General features: G+C 43.2%; 1 protein-coding gene across 1 annotated transcript in view; it reads right to left on the bottom strand.

The window, feature by feature from the left end:
• The window catches only part of CPM (carboxypeptidase M), an 85,483-nt gene that overhangs the window by 45,203 nt on the left and 18,859 nt on the right, over positions 1 to 21,421 (bottom strand). The window lies entirely within an intron of this gene.

Genomic DNA, 21,421 nt, shown 5'->3' with positions numbered 1-21,421 from the left:
CCACTAACGAAAACTACCTGTCTCACAAGAAGGTTGGTGTCCTAATCCGTAAAATGAAGAGGTTTCTTTCGATTCTAAAATCATCTGGCTCTTTTAATACAAACACTTTAAAATTAGAGATTGGGTAAATATTTGATATCTAGCACCTAGATACAAAGTTCACATATCTGTGACAGCTAAGCCTTCTGTGGAATTCAAGTACCCAGGAAAGGAATTTAACAGCAGCTCATGGGCTAACATTGAGCAGATTTCTGCAGAATTTCAGGTGTAGCTCCTTCAACCTGGGGGTGGGGGGGGTGGTCCAATGGGCTGGGGAATACCCAGTTGCCATAAGGAATCCAGGGAGAAGCAGATACTGGACTTGTCTTTTTCATCATTTATTGTTTTTTAAGAATGGTTTTTGTTGGTTTTTTAAAATAAATTTATTTTATTTTTGGCTGTGTTGGGTTTTTGCCGCCACACGCGGGCTTTTTCCCAGCTGCGGTGAGTGGCGGCTACCCCTCGCTGTGGCGCGCGGGCCTCTCACTGCGGTGGCCCCTCCCTCTGCAGAGCACGGGCTCTGTGCGCACAGGCCTCAGCAGTTGTGGCACGCGGGCTCAGGAGTTGTGGCGCATGGGCTTTGTTGCTCTGTGGCATGTGGGATCTGCTTGGACCAGGGCTCGAACCTGTGTCCCCTGCATTGGCAGGTGGATTCTCAACCACTGCGTCACCAGGAAAGCCCTCACCATTTATTCTTAATTTATTCTAACAATTACAGGGAAATTCGTCTTGACAGGGTGATGCTTTAAATTTAGTAACTGCAGAAATTGTCAGAAAACACCCCCAAAAGGCAGTCTATCTGATTGGTGCCACCTGTTCAGTGCAGCACGCTCACATCATTCATTCACACATCCATTTATTTAGTACCACTATATCCAGGCATTTAACCAGGAGATTAGACCCTACAAATAAGTCACACTCTATGCCCAGTGAGTTTCTGGTCTAGTGGAGAACAGCAGCGTGCAAACATCATTACACTAGACTGTGACATATACGACCTTAGAGTGTGTATAAGGTACTGCTGTGGCTGTAGAATAAACGAGGAACTTTTTCCAAGGAGTGGGATCACATAAAGCTTTACAGATGCAGGGTTTTAGAGCTGACTTCTAAACCGAGTTCTGAAGAACGACTCTGAGTGAGTCACGTGGACAAGTACAATCCATCCAGTGATTTCCCGCCAGAACTGCTGTCATCAACCAGAACCTTTCATCCCCCAATAGTACCAATTCTCAGGTCACCTAGGGCTTCAAATCTACCAAGTTAATATTTTCACGTGAAGCAAGGGAGAGGTTTTTCTGAGCTTTTTTTCTATTAATCCTGGCTCTTTAGTTTCCTTCTGGGGAATTCTTTTCTGTAGCTTTTAAACTTAGAATAACCACAGATTTATACAGACTATGGCCTAGTTCCCTCACAAACAAAGGAAAAAATTCAGCATCATCTCAACATAATGTTTACTAGTTGTTACATTTCTAACTCTGCATTTGCAACAGCTGACCTGTAATATAAAGGATAGTGTAAGACAAGAAAAACCTGACTCGACATGCGTATCCAATATTATTTGGTTTAAGGAAGGAGGGAAATCAAAATAAAACCTAAGTGAAGAAGAACTTGGGTGGTAACTCAATCTCAATTTTGGCTCGAATGGCCCCTAAGTAAACCGCAAGATGAGAAACTTCCCTTGAATAACCTCCATGGCACAAAGTCTGAGAATGAAAACCTGGAGATATTCACCAGGAATGACAAGACTCTTGAAGTTTTTTAACCAGCCTCTCCAACGAACACTGATCTCTGGCTTAGACCAGAGTAAATGCACAAAGGACAAACTACTGACTTTTCACAGCTTGATTGCCAAGGTGCGGGTAATTTAAATAAGATTTTTCTCTGCCAAGGTTCGACAGGCTGCCTTTATTCCTCAAAGTTCCTGCTAATACCAGGTGTGCTCAAGAGTTCTGAAATGCTCGGCCACTTTCTCTTCACTACAAAGTAAACAAAACCTGGATGCCAGGATTTCAGTATCTATATCCAGGAACCCACTCAGAGCTTGACACAAAGCCCAGGGATGTGACATGGTGTCCAACTGAGTTTGCTTGTAGGACCAGGAAAAGTCTTACAATTCAGAAGGCTTCACAGAGATCCACAAGGCAAGGAAACAACGCTCCAGGCGTTCAGGAGAAAGTAGAAGGAGAAGCTTGGTAAATGCAGTACAGCTTCAACAGGTAGAAATGGGGGGAGTGTCATTCCCACATCAGAATTGCCGGGATCCTTGGAAAAGCACCAATCCCTGATCCCCATCTCCTAAATCAAAGTCTAGGGGGAGGGCCCCAAACCTGCACTTAACAGGCTCCCTTGGTGATTCTGAGGCCCATTGAAGTTTGAAAGGTGCTGATCTTGAGGCAGTGAATATCCAGATAGATTTGGGAGGCAGTGGATCTTGAGGTAAAATCATCTCATTTTCCATATAATCATGAACATGTTTCTATATTAACAAATAGACTTTGACTACATCTTTATAAATGGCTGCTTAGTATTTTATTACACAAATGCAGCACCATTTATTCAACCAATGTTCCATCGTTAGGTGTCCAACTCTAAGTAATTTTATGTAAATTACAGCATGTCCACTCAAATTACGTCCAGAATTTATAATGTAAAACTACTTTATCATGTGAAAGAAATCAGAATGCATAATTATTTAACTACAACCATATAAAACAGACTGTTCAGTAAAAAAATACCATGGAAGAAAACAGATCCAAAGCATATAAAGCCTTAAATGAAATAATGGGTGAGTCCCTACAAGAACTGAAAACTGCACATTGTCGGTAATAAGGGGCTAAGTGATAGGATGATAAAGCCAAGTACTTTTCTTTTTCCCTCACATTTCCGTCTTTCCAGTTTTTAAAAAGTAAAATACCAAATCTTATCATTTATTAAGTTCAGAGACTGTGCTGGGCAGTATGCTGCGCACTTTTTAATACTTGATCTTTCCAATACCTCTGTGTGGTGGGTGATATCCACAATTCACTGATTTAAGTGGAAGAACCAGGATTCAAACTCAGGTCTGTCTGATTCCAATATCTGTGTTCTTCTGATGACGCCAGGCTGCCTCAATCTCCCTGAAAGTACTAGGTAGTCCAGGGCCAACCCCACCCTGGGTGGAAAGTTCCCCGGCAGTTCTTTCAGCATGGCGCTGCCATAATTTGTGCCTGGAGCAAGTTCCAGGCTGCTACCTGGCTTTGATGATTGAGCCAGAGCAAGACACCCGAATCGAGGGCTACCCTACAGGGATGGTCCATACTGAGTGTTGGCATAACGACCCCATCAGACTCTCTCTACTCCCAGAGTTTCAGCGAGACATGCCCAGAGAGAAGCGGAGATGCTGCGTGGGTGGCCCGGTCCCAGGAGCAGAGCTGCAGTGTCGATGAGGCTGGTTGTATTCATGATCCCACCCACCAGGCTCCGATCTCCAGGGAGATGGATCAGTTATTTCCTAGACTTCCATATTTCTCTTTGTGTCCTTACAATTACCCTTGGACCTAAGTCAAACCTTGGGGGAGCTTTCTCAATGCATGAGTTTGTGACCTCGTACATAGTGGGAATAACAACTCCATTGGCAAGGCTGATGTAAGGCTGGCGAATTCCTCCTGCCTTCTCTAAAAAGAAGCCAATGATCTGACACCAAAACTTCAGTCTCACTTAGGTATGCTCCCATTACCACACACACAAAGAGCTGAACACAGCACGCAAAGCCCTATTTCAAATAATGTCCCAGAAGAGCTGAAAAATTGCAATGACTGCAGTCAGGTTAAACACTCAGTCTCCAAAGTCATGTGTCCTTGGGCTTGGAGGTGGAGGAAGAGGTTCCTGCTAAGTGGCTCACGACAAAAACAAAACAGACGCAAACCAAACAGGGACAAAAGTCTCCAGTTTGGCTGTGTTTGCACGGTAGTGACTCACAGCTCAGAGCATTTTACATATATCCACTTAGCCCTGAAACCACAGTGGTAGGCACAAAGATTATCCTTTCACACAGGTGGATGCCATCTTAGGGAAGCTCATAAGGCCATGGCTCTCAACGTGTAGTCCCAGGACCACCATCATCAGTGTCACCTGGGAACTTGTTAGAAATGCACATTCTCAGGAGCCACCCCTAGGTGCTGAGTCAGAGACTCTCAGGGGGAGAACCAGCAGTTTGTGTCTTAACAAGCTCTCCAGGGGATCTTCACACATGCTGAAGTTTGAGAACCAAAGTAACAAGGCATGGTGCAGGACAGTCTATTCAGAGCCAGCTCTGTTCTTAACTACTATGCAGCACTGCTTCAGTCACCTAAGAGATGGAAAATATCAGAGAAATGTGAACCTGTGTCCCAAGCTTGCCATGTCCCATTTCTGGTGTTGAGATTTTTTCTGTCTCTCCTTGGGAGAATTGGAAAAGGAAGGAGGAGGTTGACAGGATCCTATGAGTATGGTTTGAGAAGTTAAAGCTATCATCTGCTCCCTTTGGTATGCAAATCTCAAATTGGTTTGCCAACTGATGTACCAGTTTGTCCCTGAACTGCTCTCTATTCAAAAACTACAGGCAAGGCAGTCCCGCCCATCAGGAAGCTTGCACAAGCCTCTTAGATAGCCTCATCCACCACAGGGCAGACAGCAGAAGCAAGAACTACAATCTTGCAGCCTGTGTGGAACAAAAACCACATTCACTGAAAGATAGACAAGATGAAAAGGCAGAGGGCTATGGACCAGATAAAGGAAAAAGATAAAACCCCAGAAAAACAACTAAATGAAGTGGAGATAGGCAATCTTCCAGAAAAAGAATTCAGAATAATGACAGTGAAGATGATCCAGCACCTCGGAAAAAAAATGGAGGCAAAGATCGAGAAGATGCAAGAAATGTTTAACAAAGATCTAGAAGAATTAAAGAACAAACAAACAGAGATGAAAAATACAATAACTGAAATGAAAAAAAAAACACCAGAAGGAATCAATAGCAGAATAACTGAGGCAGAAGAACGGATAAGTGACCTGGAAGACAGAATGGTGGAATTCACTGCTGCGGAACAGAATAAAGAAAAAAGAATGAAAAGAAACGAAGACAGTCTAAGAGACCTCAGGGACAATATTAAACGCAACAACATTCACGTTATAGGGGTCCCAGAAAGAGAAGAGAGAGAGAGAAAGGACCCAAGAAAATATTTGAAGAGATTACAGTCAAATACTTCCCTAACATGGGAAAGGAAATAGCCACCCAAGTGCAGGAAGTGCAGAGTCCCAAACAGGATAAACCCAAGGAGAAACACACCGAGACACATAGTAATCAAACTGGCAAAAATTAAAGACAAAGAAAAATTATTGAAAGCAGCAAGGGAAAGATGACAAATAACATACAAGGGAACTCCCTTAAAGTTAACAGCTGATTTCTCAGCAGAAACTCTACAAGCCAAGAGGGAATGGCATGATATACTTAAAGTGATGAAAGGAAGAAGCTACAACCAAGATTACTCTACCCAGCAAGGATCTCGTTCAGATTCAATGGAGAAATCAAAAACTTTACAAACAAGCAAAAGCTAAAAGAATTCAGCACCACCAAACCAGCTCTACAAGAAATGCTAAAGGAACTTCTCTAAGTGGGAAACACGAGAAGAAAAGGAGGTACAAAAACAAACCCAAAACAATTAAGAAAATGGTCATAGGAACATACATACCAATAATTACCTTAAACGTGAATGGATTAAATGCTCCAACCAAAAGACACAGGCTTGCTGAATGGATACAAAAACAAGACCCATCTCTATGCTGTCTACAAGAGACCCACTTCAGACCTAGGGACACATACATACTGAAAGTGAGGGGATGGAAAAAGATATTCCATGCAAATAGAAATCAAAAGAAAGCTGGAGTAGCAATACTCATATCAGATAAAATAGACTTTAAAATAAAGAATGTTACAAGAGACAAGGAAGGACAATACATAATGATCAAGGGATCAACAATCTAACATATAAGTATATATGCAATTTAAATTGCATAAATATAACAATTTAAATATATATGCCCCCAACATAGGAGCACCTCAATACATAAGGCAACTGCTAACAGTTATAAAAGAGGAAATCAACAGTAACAAAATAATAGTGGGGGACTTTAACACCTCACTTACACCAATGGACAGATCATCCAAAGAGAACATTAATAAGGAAACACAAGGATTAAATGACACAATAGACCAGGCAGATTTAATTGATATTTATAGAACATTCCATCCAACACCAGCAGATTATACTTTCTTCTCAAATGCACACAGAACATTCTCCAGGATAGATCACATCTTGGGTCACAAATCAAGCCTCAGTAAATTTAAGAAAACTGAAATCATATCAAGCATCTTTTCTGACCACAATACTATGAGATTAGAAATCATGGCACAGAGGGAATCTACTTCAACATAATAAAGGCCATATATGACAAACCCACAGCAAACATCATTCTCAATGGTGAAAAACTGAAAGCATTTCCTCTAAGATCAGGAACAAGACAAGGATGTCCACTCTCACCACTATTATTCAACATAGTTTTGGAAGTCTTAGCCATGGCAATCAGAGAAGAAAAAGAAATAAAAGGAATGCAAATTGGAAAAGAAGAAGTAAAACTGTCACTGTTTGCAGATGACATGATACTATACATAGGGAATCCTAAGGATGCCACCAGAAAACTACTAGAGCTAATCAATGAATTTGGTAAAGTTGCAGGATACAAAATTAATGCACAGAAATCCCTTGCATTCCTATATACTAATGATGAAAAATCTGAAAGAGAAATTAAGGAAACACTCCCACTTACCACTACAACAAAAATAATAAAATACCTAGGAATAAACCTACCAAGGGAGACAAAAAACCTGTATGCAGAAAACTATAAGACACTGATGAAAGAAATTAAAGATGATACCAGCACATGGAGAGACAGACCATGTTCTTGGATTGGAAGAATCAATGTTATGAAAATGACTATACTACCCAAAGTAATCTACAGATTCAATGCAATCCCTATCAAATTACCAATGGCATTTTTTTACACAACTACAACAAAAAATCTTAAAATATGTATGCAGACGCAAAAGACCCTGAGGGTCTTGAAAGAAACAATAGAGCTGGAGGAATCCGACTCCCTGACTTCAGACTATACTACAAAGCTACAGTAATCAACACAATATGGTACTGGCACAAAAACAGAAATATAGATCAATGGAACAGAATAGAAAGTCCAGAGATAAACCCATGCAACTATGGTCAACTAATCTATGACAAAGGAGGCGAGGATGTAGAATGGAGAAAATACAGTCTCTTCAATAAGTGGTGCTGGGAAAGCTGGACAGCTACATGTAAAAGAATGAAATTAGAACACTCCCTAACACCATACACAAAAATAAACTCAAAATGGGTTAGAGATCTAAATGTAAGACTGGGCACTATAAATCTTAGAGGAAAACATAGGAAGAACACTCTTTGACATAAATCACAGCAAGATCTTTTTTGATCCATCTCCTAGAGTAACGGAAATAAAAACAAAAATAAACAAATGGGACCTAATGAAACTTCAAAGCTTTTGCACAGCAAAGGAAACCATAAACAAGACGAAAAGACAACCCTCAGAATGGGAGAAAATATTTGTAAACGAATCATCGGACAAAGTATTAATCTCCAAAATACATAAACAGCTCATGCAGCTCAATATTAAAAAAACAAACAACCCAATCCAAAAATGGGCAGAAGACCTAAATAGACATTTCTCCAAAGAAGACATACAGATGGCCAAGAAGCACATGAAAAGCTGCTCAACATCACTAATTATTAGAGAAATGCAAATCAAAACTACAATGAGGGGCTTCCCTGGTGGCAGTGGATAAGAATCTGCCTGCCAATGCAGGGGACACAGGTTCAATCCCTGGTCCGGGAAGATCCCACATGCCACAGAGCAATTAAGCCCGTGTGCCACAACTACTGAGCTTGCGCTCTAGAGCCCATGAGCCACAACTACTGAAGCCCACATGCCACAACTACTGAAGACTGCGTGCCTAGAGCCCGTGCTCTGCAACAAGAGAAGCCAGAGAAGCCTGCGCACCGCAACAAAGAGTAGCCCTTGCTCGATGCAACTAGAGAAAGCCTGCACACAGCAACGAAGACCCAACACAGCCGAAAAAAAAAAATACAGTGAGATATCACCTCACACCAGTTAGAATGGGCATCATCAGAAAATCTACAAACAACAAAAGCAGAAGAGGGTGTGGAGAAAAGGGAGCCCTCTTGTAGTCTTGGTGGGAATGTAAATTGATACAGCCACTATGGAGAACAGTATGGAGGTTCCTTAAAAAAATAAAAATAGAATTAGCATATGACCCAGCAATCCCACTACTGGGCATATACACAGAGGAAACCATAATTCAAAAAGACACATGCATCCCAATGTTCACTGCAGCACTATTTACAATACCCAAGTCATGGAAGCAACCTAAATGCCCATCGACAGACGAATGGATAAAGAAGATGTGGCACATGTATACAATGGAATATTACTCAGCCATAAAAAGGAATGAAATTGAGTCATTTGTAGAGACGTGGATGCATCTAGAGACTGTCGTACAGAACGAAGTAAATCAGAAAGAGAAAAACAAATGTCATACATTAACGCCTATATGTGGAACCTAGAAAATGGTACAGATGAACCAGTTTGCAGAGCAGAAATTGAGACACAGAAGTAGAGAAAAAACGTATGGACATCATGGGGGGAAAGGAGTTGAAGGTATTTTCAATAAATTGTACTGAATATATATATATATATATATATATATATATATATATATGGAAAAATAGGTCAATTAAAAACAAAAAATAAAACAAAAAAAACACAGACTACAGGCAATCCTTAGTGGCTTTGCCCCAAAGTTGTGGAATCTGGAGATGATTGTGGTTCATAGATCTGTCTGCTAAGTTGACTAGGCTGAAAAAGTAGGGTGGGTGGAACAGCAACAGAGAGACATGGACGAAACCCCTCTGCTCTCCACAAACCCTGTCTATGGGGCCCAAGATTCACACACATGCCCTCCCGTCACGGCAAATGGTCCAGCATTCACTGTGGCTTCTGCACTGAGTTGAGCAGTCTGGCCAGCCCACGTGAATGCCTAGTCTGTCTGATTCTGTAGTTGCAAAGCTGCGAACCCACTTGGACAGATGCAATGATCCCCAAACCCCCCAAGTCAGCCACATGACCCCAAGAAGCTTCGCTGCCATTTCCCGTGTAGTGGGCTAGGAATTCCTGGGCTTGTTCATGAATGGAGGAACTTGTCAAGAAGGGGTTCAGGGGTGCAGAAAGGAATCGGGCATCCCCGGGGTCCTGCAGCTACGGTGATGAGAGCGAGCGCTCTGCTCTGCCTGGAAGCAGCCGTGGGACAGGGCTGCCTCTTCTAAATTCCATCTGAGGCCCTGAGCTTCAGGGCCCAGTTGGATATGGGGAGGAGGGGGGCACAGGAGGCATCCCAGGACCGATAGGCAGGTGTTTAATGCCGAAGTCTGTCACACTAGAATTTCCCACTGCAGAGATCTCGGTGTGGGGGTCCAAAGTGCGGCCACCTGCTGTGTGAGGGTGAGCCGGGTCCCGCAGGAGGCTGTGGGACTCAGCGGTCCCAGAGCTTGTGCACAGGTGTCAAGCCTGCGTGCCTTAGACCTGGGAAACACGTCCGTCTGCACTTTTCCAACGGGCCCACCAGCAGTAGATCCCAATGGCCAGCTCCTTTAGACCCAGCATTCCTGGCTTCTTACACTGATGGGCCAGGCCTAGACAAGGAAGCTTCGATCAGTGGAGAGTGCGAATCCTGCTATCGTTGGAGGGAAGGGCTGGCTGTTACCAAGGACCACCTCACTTGCACCAGCCTCACCAGTGACTTGTCATCCTCCCCACTCCACCCCCTGGCTGCACCACCACCATCACCAGATATAGCCTGGTCATTCCCTAATACTGTGGAACTCTTCTTCATGCATTTTTCACTCTTTGAGATTGTAAGCTTAATCATTTCGTTGTGTAATGGCCACCTCAACTAGAACGTCACACACGAGCACTGCCGGTGTGTCTGCCATTTTGTTGGGTTTGCCTGTTTTATTCACTGCTATATTCTTGGCACCTAAAGGTGACTCGTGTGTAGTAGGTGTTCAATAAAGATGTACTGTAGCTTTTCCAAAGTTACGGGTGCATCGCAGGACTACTTTTTCTTGGTAAATCCTGGCACATCTGACCCAAATCCCTCCCCCCGGGGTTCAGGGTCCTCCACCCCAGACCTCCACCCGTATGGCCCACCATCTGCTAACACAAGTGCTCTCACTAGCATCAGGCTTTACTCATCTTTACTTGTGTCATCCTCAGCCTAAAAGGCATCACTGAATTTTCTGCCTTTTCAAATCCAAAGCATTCAGTTCCAAGAAGTTTCCCCAGGCTACTCTGGCTCACCCTGATTTCTCCTTTTGTAAGATATTTCTACAAAATGGCATCACAAGCTTTGCCACTGAAAACACTATGGTCGACTGTTTCTCAATAAAACAACCAAACAAACAACAGTCTGCTTTTCAGCTAGTTTTCTAAGGGTTTCATGTGGAAGAGTCTTGTTTGTAAATCCTTGTAGGAGCTAAAATCAGGTACACCTTCATTATATTAGCTACCATCCTGTACAAAGGCTTAACCCTTCACTTTCTCATTTATTCATTCAACAAATATGCCCTGAATGACAATCCCGAGCCTTGCATTAAGTCAGCTGAAACGAATGTAAATCACTAAATGATTAGATTGCCCTGAAAAACACTAACTTTTTGCTTTCTGACATCACTTTCAGCATTTGAAAAAACAAAGTCCAAAAGAACAACAATGTTTGGTAAACTTTCCATTATTTGGTGGGTCCGGGTGGACATGGTAATCAAATGTCAATCAGATTGCATGGCTTCACTGCTTATCCTGTGATGGACCTGTCCCGTTTTCTCCCATGACATCAAGGTAGAACCCAAGCCCCTCAACATGGCACCCCAGCCTCTCATGGACTATCCCCTTGCTGCCTCTAGCCTTCCACCACAATCCCATACACCTAGGCATTCTTAATCATGTGTGATTCCAAAAGGCCTCGACGCTTATAAATACACACTCTTTCTCCTGCATGGGTAGTCCTCTGTCTACCTTACCTGATCTAAGTAGCCAACTTCCACTTGCCTTTCCAAGGCTCAACCAAACGCCCCCTCCCATCCATCACCTTTCTTACCCTTCTCCTTCCTTGATCCTATATTTTACTAGCCTGAGTTGCTCTCTCTTTTCAACTTCTCCCACAGTGCTTCTGCAACCCCTCTCCTAACACTGAAACCACAGGTTTTCCTTTAGGCAAGGTATTGTGCATCTCTGTGCTTGCAGCATCTAGTGTAGTGCCCGGCACATACACAGTAGATGGTCAATAAATGCTTGCAAAAGGAATGGATGGCTGGATAAACGACCAAATAAGGGAGTCCAGTTGGAGCCAGGGTCACCCCTGGTCCAGTACTGAAGGAAATACTGGACTAGTCTATCAAGAGCTATCTGGGGTGGACTCTGAAAAAGATCCAGATTTCTAGATCAATTCCAGGGCATGCAGACCTTCTTGGGGATATTTCCATACAAGAGAGTGCTAAGATCCAAAGAAAATATCTGGCTTCCAGTTAGACTCTTCTGTCATCACGGGGAGATGGGATTTCATTTGCTTACACACGTGTCCCCATGGCACTAATGTTGTGAAAGGATACCTGAGAAATGGAGATGTCAGTTCCATTTTATTTGTTTCTGAACAGCTCGATGGGAGGTTTGGAGGTTTCAATTTCTAAATCAGGGATTCTTCTGATTGCTTGGGGACATGACCTTTTTCAACTGAAAAGAGAAAAGGAGGGCTTCCCTGGTGGCGCAGTGGTTGGGAGTCCGCCTGCCGATTGGAGAGGCCAAAACAGGGGAGGGCCCCCGCCCCCAAAAAAAAAAAAAAAAAAAAAAAAAAAAAGAGAGAGAAAAGGAAAAATCTGAAGATGAACTGAGCTGGAGGACATTTTCCTTTCTTCTTCTTCTTCTTTTTGATTTCAAGACTAGTCGTGACTCCGAGAGAAGCAAAGCGCTTGTCTCATTAATCACCACCGGTCAACCCAAACAGGAACACGGCAGGCAATTCCTCTGCCTCCATCCTCCTTCCAACACCACCTCCTCTGTTCCTCCCACTCTATGCCCAGGTCAGAAGCCAATACATCTGCTCCACTTCCTCTAAAAAATTTTAATTCTTAACCTATAAAATTAAAAGAAGCTTTTAGAAAATTGAGTTTTAAAAACTAGCCATAATTCACATGTTCCAACCACCCTAATTTCTTTATGTTCCCTTCTAGTCTTTCTTTCATACAGAGACAGGAAACTCATTTTTAAATCCCCAAAGTGAAAATCTCTAGAGGCCTCATACTATAAAAAGCTGAGAACTTCCGTTTTTTCTTTTTTTTTAATAAATTTATTTATTTATAGCTGCATTGGGTCTTTGTTGCTGCGCACAGGCTTCCTCTAGTTGCAGCGAGCGGGGGCTACTCGTGTTGCAGAGCACAGGTTCTAGGTGCACAGGTTTCAGTAGTTGTGGCACATAGGCCCAGCACTTGTGGCTTGTGGGCTCTAGAGCACAGTCTTAGTATCCCACCCCCACTCCTCCACCACTTTCCCCCCTTGGTGTCTATACGTTTGTTCTCTACATCTGTGTCTCTATTTGGCAGGGGGATTGGTAACCACGGAACCACCAGGGAAGTCCTGAGAACTTCTGTTTTTGGTCCCTTAGGGGAGAGGTCAAACAAAGTCAGATCCTCTTTTTTTTTTTGCGGTACGTGGGCCTCTCACTGTTGTGGGCTCTCCTGTTGCGGAGCACAGGCTCCGGACGTGCAGGCTCAGCGGCCACGGCTCACGGGCCCAGCCGCTCCGTGGCATGTGGTATCTTCCCGGACCAGGGCACAAACCCGTGTCCCCTGCATCGGCAGGCGGACTCTCAACCACTGCGCCACCAGGGAAGCCCAGTCAGATCCTCTTTTTGAAAAGTGGTTCAGTAATAACAGCCAAGCTGAATGTCATCTTAAAGTACAAACAAGTACTTGAGACTTTTAAAAAATGCTTGATTTTAAAAGATCAATAATTATAGTTAGCACTATACGTGTTCTGTCCGTTGGTGGGTTCTCTCATGGTTTGCAGGGGCATTCTGGTTCAGTGTTGGTGTTTTGGTTCTTTCTCCCCAGTTGGTGTTTTTATTTCTTATAAGTTCCTGTAGGTGTCACATAGCTGTGTTTTACAATGAGGTCAATTCAGATTCATTTGAAGCCCCCCAACCCAACCCCCACTGCCCAAAAACCCTCAGTTTGTTGGAGGCCTGCTTATCCTCATTGCCTATTTATTGCTACCATAAGAACTCACCTTTTAGTGGCAGGGAGTAATGGCAATTAATTTACTAGTTTCCTCATAAGCTACTTAGGATAATAAAGACCTTTTCTCTCAGCCATCCTACTTGCTGAGTTTTTACCTAAAAGGCTTTCATTTGAAAGTGAAGGAAGCCAGGGTCCAGACAGAAGGATGCTGAACTCCTGACAATGGGAGAAGCCCCGAAGTTGCCAAGATGAGGTTCCTTCAAGGTCTAAACTTGACCTAAAAATAGCACATTTGATGCATTTGTGCGATTAACAAAGGTGGACCTCTCATTGGTTTTACCATCCTTTGTCTCACAAATGGGTCTATAGTTTGGTAAGCACATCTAAACCAGAATTTCAGCACAACATATGCCTCCAAACAGCATCTGAGAGTTCCTGAAGGTTACACAGGGTCCCTTTAGTGGCACCTTATGTAACAACGCCATGTGCAGGTTTTGGAATCAAATTGCTAGTGTTTAAACCCCAGCTCTGCCCCTTACTGACCATATGGTGTTGGGTAAATTCACCGAGTGAATCAGTTTTCTCATCTGTTGTAGGACTGATGGTACCCACACCTCATGGGGTTTCTATTTCATGTAATCCTCACAAGTTTTATAAACAGTGCCAGAAACATGGTAAGCACATGTTTGTTCGAGGGCCTTGAGGGCACAGAACCGGCTGATGGTGCTATTGTCCCTAGAGGCCCTAGGAGATGACGCAGCATCAGAGCAATTAAAGACAAATTTCAAATGTAAACAGTGTCCCTAACATACTGACAGAAACCTCATGCCAAAAAAATGTGTCTTTCAGAAGATCTGCAGATCAGTTCAGGTAGATGAAAATCAACTAAAGTTTTTTAAAAATTGAAGTGTGGGTTCACAGAGCAGAATGGGCTGTCTTGAGAGAACATGTCCTTCAAAATCGATGGTGACAGCGTAAAAATCGTCACGAACCTTCACCCTACCAGAGGACTGAACCTCATTCAGAACTCCCAGAGCAAAACGCCTAAGGCTGGTGCTGAGTCTGGAAGCAGTGAGCACACGTTGCCACGAGGTCAGGGAGGAAGCAGGTCGCCTCAGCCTGTTGTGCTGGATCATAGACACGTCTTCCTCAACATGTTCTTACGTGGTCTATTGGCAAAGTGATTGAGGCCATCCCTCAGATTTTAACCATCTCCAGGTGAATGAGGCTGGAAATCATGTTAAGATTTCCAGTCTGGTCCTGATGTGGAGAGATTCCAACTCATCACTGTAGGTGGGCAACCCCAGAGTTTGTTGAAAAGGAACTGGTTTGTTAGGAATCAGTTAGTGACACCAAACTGGTCCAACGGGAGGCAGTCAATGTCAACAAAAGGCAGGGGGACTGTGCCAGATTATGAGACTAAAGAGATAGAACACTACAGACAATGTGTTTCCAATTTTTGACTGGATTCTAAGAGGAAAAAAACGTTATAAGAAGCATTCTTGGAACCATTGGAGAACTTTGAAAGTGGAGCATATTGTTCATTGAGTATTTATTATTTTCTTAATTTAATAATGGTGTGCTGTGGTTAGGAAGAAGTTATCTTTCGATGGTACATGCTCAAGTGTTTGTAAGTAAGCTTGCTAATGCAGCAAAACCTACAGATAGAGCTCATGAGAGAAAGCAAATGTGGCAAAATATTAACAGCTGTGGATATATAAATGAAGACTGAGTAATGTTTTTGCAATTTTTCTATAGATCTGAAACATTTCAAAATAAAAAGCTGGGGAGCAAAGATTTTTTAAAGGTAAAGGTAAAAAAAAAAATCATGGCCTGATTCATTGGCTTCTGTAGTAAGGTGAGATGCAGGGTCAAGATGTTCACCTGAAAGGTGAAGCCATGGTGGGTGGGGAATGGAGGCGCCAAGGTGAGAAATTCACAGGCTGCCTCTTCCTGATGAAAACACAGAACTGTACTAGAAAAGGGGTTAAGAAGTTACTATGGGGGACTTCCCTGGGGGCGCAGCGGTTAAGAATCCACCTGCCAATGCAGGGGACATGGGTTTAAGCCCTGGTCCGGGAAGATCCCACATGCTGCGGAGCATCTAAGCCCGTGCGCCACAACTGCTGAGCCTGTGCACCACAACTACTGAAGCCCACGCGCCTAGAGCCCATGCTCTGCAACAAGAGAAGCCATTGCAATGAGAAGCCCGCGCACTGCAATGAAGAGTCCCCCCCGCTTGCCGCGACTAGAGAAAGCCCGTGCGCAGCAACGAAGACCCAATGCAGCCAAAAAAAAAGAAGTTACTATGGGATTTCCCTGGTGGCACCGTGGTTAAGAATCTGCCTGCCAATGCAGGGGACACGGGTTCAATCCCTGGTTTAGGAAGATCCCACGCGCTGTGGAGCAACCAAGCCCGTGCGCCACAACTGCTGAGCCTGTGCACCACAACTACTGAAGCCCACGCGCCTAGAGCCCATGCTCCGCAACAAGAGAAGCCACCGCAATGAGAAGCCCATGCACCGCAATGAAGAGTAGCCCCCACTCACCGCAACTAGAGAAAGCCCTCTCATAGCAATGAAAACCCAATGCAGCCAAAAAAAAAAAGTTACTATGCAAAACCAAGGCACAATAGCTTATTAAATCTCCACATATATTAAGAAAGAAAAGTCATTTCGATGCAAATGTGAATGTCAACTACAGGATATTTTAAAACTTCTATTACAACCAGAAAAAAATTACAGAAATATTTTTAAATCACATGATTTATGTGATCATTGAGTTTTCTGGTCACAACATTAAGTCATTAACTTAGCAAAGGCAAAGTGATTAACATAGGATAAGAATAAGGGATCAGTAAAGCTTGGATGGTAGGTAGTTTTAATTGTGACTTTCGTGTCTTCCTCCAGATTGGGCTCTGATCAGGGAAAAAAGGATGTAAATGGTTGGAACTGTTCCCTCTGCCTGCATTTGGTCACCACTCCCCTCTGGGCTTTGGGTAGAACAGAGCAGTAAGACCACTACAGGGAGGAATGGGAGGGGAGGCAGGGACAGACCGTGACTGCTGAGAAGGAGAGGATGAAAAAGTGCCTGTGAACGTGGACTCAGAGTTTGTGGCTTTCAAGGGTCCTTTCAATTTATCCCTTAGCAAAATCACAGCATATGTTTGTTGTCAACCACCTTAAGAAGCTACGTGATAATCACTCAGCCTCTTTCAAAGGAGTGGTGAATATGAGATTTATTTACATTTCTGCTTCTGTTTATTTTTAATACGGCCAAGAAGAATATGAGCATATTTAACACTATGGTTCTGGATCATTTAAGCCACAAGCTGGTGTTAACTTCGGTAACAAAGTAACATGTTAAGTTCATTGCAAAGTCAATACAAATATAAATATTTACTTCAAAAACAAAAACAAGAATCAGTGCTTTGGCAGTCACATCCTGACAACACTCAACCTTCAGAAATTATCAACGGATTTCTCAAGCTTACAGAAGAGTTGGCAATGATGCTTTCAGCAGACCCGTCAACAACCGTCACTCACTGAGGGGCATTATAGGGTGAGCTGCTTTAGTAGGAATTTCTATTGATTTTGGGCTTTTCCAGTGCTGCACTGAGAATTTGATTACTAGGATTACAGAAGGGGTAGCATATTTAAATGATGTCATAGTCATGGAATTTGAGGAAGAACTCAAAGATTTCAGGATTTTACCTACTTAAAATCCTGATATTTTACATAATTTCCGAAGTGTTTCACACACTTTCACTCTTCATCTTACCATTTAATCCTCAACAGAAACCCCACGAGATAGGTAAGGCAATTAGTATTATCTTCATTTTACAGTTGAGGGAATAGGCTCTGACAGCCTGGGGTCAAACTGGCTTTTTGTTTCACTCTAAAGATTGTTTGTTTGTTCCACACTGCTCCTTCAATGTAAAGTGGAACTTCCTGTTACGATCTTAGATGCAATAAATGTTTATCTTTCTTAGGACAAAGAACTTGAGGCAGCTAACTCCTAAATCCATGAAGCATCTGACTCCTAAAACAAAGCCAGAGCTTCATCTCCCATGTCCCTCTCCCTGCCTGATAAAAGCAATCCTTAATAAGTCACTTCTCCGTTAGTGGCATTAGACTCATCAATAAGAAGCTTTTGGAAAGTCCTTTGTTTTCCTTGTGTGTCTAGAAGATCTTTGAGACACTAACTCCTTACCATTCAAAGTTAATGTTACCTGCAAAGTAGACCTATGGACAAAGAAGTCATTTACTTTGGAAGTTGCTAAGTTTCCCAACTGTTTCTCTGGCTGTGTATGTCCAACTGACTGATCGTAAGTCTTCCTAAACTGATAGCTTTAATAGTGCCATCTTGTACCTATAACTGCAACTTTGGCTTAGTATGTCCAAGGGAGCGACACTGAATGTTCAGGCTCTGAGCTGTCTGCCAGAGCAGACCCGATACTTTACATGGGCCACTGCGACTGAACATTTCAAGGTCAGAAAACCTTCCAGATCCAATTTTTCCACTTCAAACCATATAATTAGCTTGCATTTCAGATCAGCTCCTACCTTAAAATGTGGGTTGAGAAATGCCCATTCCTAAAGAAGCATGAGGAAACGCAGCTGTTAACCAGCCACCAGAGTTTACTCACCCACTAAAGCACATCTTATCTCCATCTTTGTTTATATATATTTAATTAACAATTTATGCCCTTCCAATTTCACAAGGATACAAGGCAGCCTGGTCACAAAGCACATGGCTCACTGGCAAACTATTCTGAAGGGAGAGTGGGCCAGATGCCATGTCCAAAGGCCTACGGTCAATTTCATGCACATAAACATATGATGCAAGTCAGGCCTCTTGAAAGGCACCTTCTTTTCCAGGGGTTGTGACACAGGAATCTTTAGTGAAAAGTCCAAATAGTTATAAGGAGCCATTCCAGAGACCCTTTTTGACTATATTAGACACTTTCCTACAATGAGTCAATGTAGCCCTGGATCATTTCACACCTGCTGCAACAGAGGCAGCTCTGCACTTATCATTTGCCACACATGGTGGCCGGCCTTCATCCTCTCGGAGAGTGTGCCTCTGTTTACCTCAACTGAGTTTCAGACATGTGTATACAGGGACCTCGTTCAAGCTGTCATCTATTTCACCTGACCACGCTCAATCAAATGGCTGGGATATACAGATGAGGCAGATTCCTAAGAAAGGTTGGGCAACGAGATTTGCCAGGGTTTCTCATTGTTCAACAAGCTAGCAATGCTGGGCCACAGAATTACTATTAGGGCAACACCTTGAGATGTGCCCAACCGTTCCTCAGAATCAGGTGCCAGCGATAATGTGCTGTTCAAACCGCCCTCCCCACTTAACATATGTGTAAGTGGGCATGAAATGGTATGACAGAGGCCCAACTGGGGAAGCTGGGGGGAGCAGTTATAACCACGGCACTTGCATTTGGGTGGAAGGGGAAGTAGGGACAATGGAGGACGTGAACGACGATAGTCATGTACAGACTTCTATCTAATGGAGATAAACTGGAGTAGAATAGAGCCAGGCCTGGAGTTTATGCTCTTTTCATTAAAATGCGGGAAGATTTTTAAATATCTCTCACGCAGGCATGAGAAGGATTCAGAAAAATCTTGTTGCAGGCATTTTATACAGTGTTTCCGCATTTCTGTGGATCTTTAAAATCATATAAGATATATCTCTTGAATAATCATCCTCAAATAATTCTTTTCCTCAGCTTACATAGTCCTGTTGCTGGCCAGGGTTAATCAGGTCAACGGCAGACTGTGTTTCTTATGAGCAGGTCTCTGGGCTGCCTGCAGCAGAATTATCTGGGGTATTTGTTAAAACTGCAAACTCGTGGTCCCCTAGATGTGAGTTCAGGAGTTTGCATTTTTCCCAATACCTCAGCTGACTATAATATACACCATTAAAAACAACAACAAAAACCTCTGCAGTGAAATACAATATTCACACAGAAAACTACACATTGCACAGCTTATTGCTGATTGTATAAACTGAACACACAGTTGCTCATCCAGCAACTAGAGGCACCCTTGTGCCTACTCCCCGGTGCTATCTATCCGCTACTGTGGATTCACTCATATTGTCGTGTGTAAATGTAACTCCTTCTCAGGAGCGTGTAGTATTCCATCCTGGGATGCAAACCAAATGGAGAACCACTGTCTTCCAGAATGTAGCAGACTAGCCCTGCACGGTTGTGCCACATGTTATATCTACAGGTACTCTTCTCAATTTTTACCACAAGGCTAAACTTTGCCAGGAACTACGGAACTCACGTTGGAACTGAAGTCAGAGGGCTGGTCTGGAGGGCAGATGGGCCAGCTGTCTTTCTGCTTTTTTTTTTTTTTTTTTCCAATAAATTTATTTATGTATTTTTGGCTGTGTTGGGTCTTCATTGCTGTGCGTGGGCTTTCTCTAGTTGCAGCGAGCAGGGGCTACTCCTCGTTGCGGTGCACGGGCTCCTCATTGCGGTGGCTTCCCTTGTTGCGGAGCACAGGCCCTAGGCGCACGGGCTTCAGTAGTTGTGGCACACGGGCTCAGTAGTTGTGGCTCATGGGCTCTAGAACGCAAGCTCAGTAGTTGTGACGCACGGGCTTAGTTGCTCCGCGGCATGTGGGAGCTTCCCGGACCAGGGCTCGAATCCGTGTCCCCTGCATTGGCAGGCGGATTCTTAACCACTGCGCCACCAGGGAAGTCCTGTCTTTCTACTTTAAAGAGGCTCCTTCCTGGGTGATCTGATAACCATAGAGGCATTACAACTATCTTTTCCTGATACTGGTTTTTCAGTTCCGCCTCATGAGGCTCAGAGTATAGTCTTTCCTGACCGCTGCATTGCCTGAAATCGCCCATGTGGAGGCAGCATTAGCATAGTGGTTATGTTTACCTGGAGCCACACCACTTCGGTCCAGGCTGTGATTCTGCTACTTCTTGTGTGATGCTGGGCCCCTGTTTAACTCCGGAGCCTCAGTTTCCTCGTGTAAGATAAGGCTTATATCTGTGCCTCATGGGGTTGTTATGAGGAGTAAGTGAGCTAACATTTGAAAAGCACTTAAACAGAGCCTGGCACAAAGCAAGTAAACATGTTTGATAATTGGATTGGTATTTTTAAACTCATCAGCGTAACACAGACACTAAAGGATCATACGGATCTAATGCCAAGGGAGAAGGGTACCAGGTGTTTTTGAGTGGCTTAGCCCAGACTAGACCCCACCCCACCCCCCTTTAAAGAATTATCTACCAGAGTTTCGTTCACTCGTTACCCTTATTTCTGCCACACAACATTTGCTTTCTTATATCTAAAAAAGTGTTCATCAATATGCCCACTTATTATTAACCGCTGGTAGCCAGAACTGATGGGAATAAAGTCAATCATTAATGCAGCACTGGATTATTTTTAAATAGGGAATTATCCCAAGCTCATTTTTGTCCCAGATGATGAATTAACAAATTCTATTATATTACTACTAGAAATACCAAAGACTCCAATCTCTGATGCATTCTGGCTTGTTTTCTCATTCTTGTATCCTGAAGTTGACATTTCGTTTATTTGAGATGTTTCATGTATTGCCTGAGTTGCTGTAGCTCCCAGGACACGCGGTTAGCCAGGGGCTCTCTTTCTGTCTCTGTCCCCATCTGGATCCATTGTGACCCAAATCCACTCCACAGGCCAGAGGCTTCTTTTCCCATCACTTTACCTTTTCTCCTCTGGACATCCACTCCCTAAGTATCTTTTCAAAATCATCATCACTCTTGCTGCTTACGAAAATCATACGTACTTTTAAAAAATTTGAGCATTTAAAAATATATACTGGGGTCGCGTACCGCAAAAAAAAAAAAAATATATATATATATATACTGTAGGATGTGAAATCCATCCACAGACCACTCCATTCACCAAAATAGATTCCAGATGGATTCAGGTGCTA

Source organism: Neophocaena asiaeorientalis, unplaced genomic scaffold, assembly GCF_003031525.2.
Source record: "Neophocaena asiaeorientalis asiaeorientalis breed wild unplaced genomic scaffold, Neophocaena_asiaeorientalis_V1.1 scaffold134, whole genome shotgun sequence".
Classification (NCBI taxonomy): domain Eukaryota; kingdom Metazoa; phylum Chordata; class Mammalia; order Artiodactyla; family Phocoenidae; genus Neophocaena; species Neophocaena asiaeorientalis.
The sequence above is the reverse complement of the archived record's forward strand: the minus strand, read 5'-3'. Positions and strand labels throughout refer to the sequence as shown.